General features: G+C 34.1%; 1 protein-coding gene across 1 annotated transcript in view; it reads left to right on the forward strand.

The window, feature by feature from the left end:
- LOC119588506 overlaps window positions 1–847 on the forward strand; it is a gene marked incomplete in the record, with an annotated part of 22,356 nt that overhangs the window by 7,632 nt on the left and 13,877 nt on the right.

The raw sequence follows: 847 nt of genomic DNA on the forward strand, positions 1-847 counted from the left end.
TTCTGGCGATCATCTTGCCATTTGGCCCGGGAGTCGGAACTTTCCGCTTGGCATGTTCTGGCGCTTCGTGACACCTATAGCCATACCCAGCACATTGAGTTAGTTTGGAAATGTGACTCAGCAGATACAAGTTAAATGTTATAATTTAGAAAAAGTAACTATTAAATAGATCTATCAAAATGAAATTATAACATACCTTGTTATTGGAAGAATGTGATAAAACATATAGCTTCTGTAAAAGTCACCCTACCATTGAAACCAGTGAGCTCATTTGAAGCTGATCATATTTAAATTGTAGTTACATTGTGTGAAGGTAATCTTTCGTGCATATTTAAAATCTTGTCTAGTTGATGTGAAGTATCTAATTCTAAGAAAGGTATATAACTTACTTTAAAAGATAGTAACAAAGATAAAGAAAACACTGAAGCAAAAAAAAAAAAGTGAAACTGCCATTTGAATGTTGTATGAAGCCCAGTGAGAAACAGCTGCTTAAACATTATTTTAGATATTAAACAAGTGATTAATGAGAACTGAGTGACATATTTTATTATGGAAAGGCATGATGAATAGAAAGTTGTATTGTAGTGAATTCAGTGAACTACAGAACATTGTGCCATTTTCTGATGTTTAGTAAATTTATTTGGCTAGAATAACTCAAAACAGAAAGCTTCTTGGTAAATTACACAGTATAGATTATTGTGTCAGGTTAGAAATAGAGCTTTTTTGTCTTCTTCCCTGAAAAAAACAAAACTCCATGCGAATTTCATGCCCTGGAATAGTCCCTGCAGAGGATGCAAGTCACAGTGGGCATCAGGTTTGGAAGTTAGGAAGTGAAACTTGAGTCTGT

This window comes from Penaeus monodon, chromosome 24, assembly GCF_015228065.2.
Source record: "Penaeus monodon isolate SGIC_2016 chromosome 24, NSTDA_Pmon_1, whole genome shotgun sequence".
NCBI classification, from domain to species: Eukaryota; Metazoa; Arthropoda; class Malacostraca; order Decapoda; family Penaeidae; genus Penaeus; species Penaeus monodon.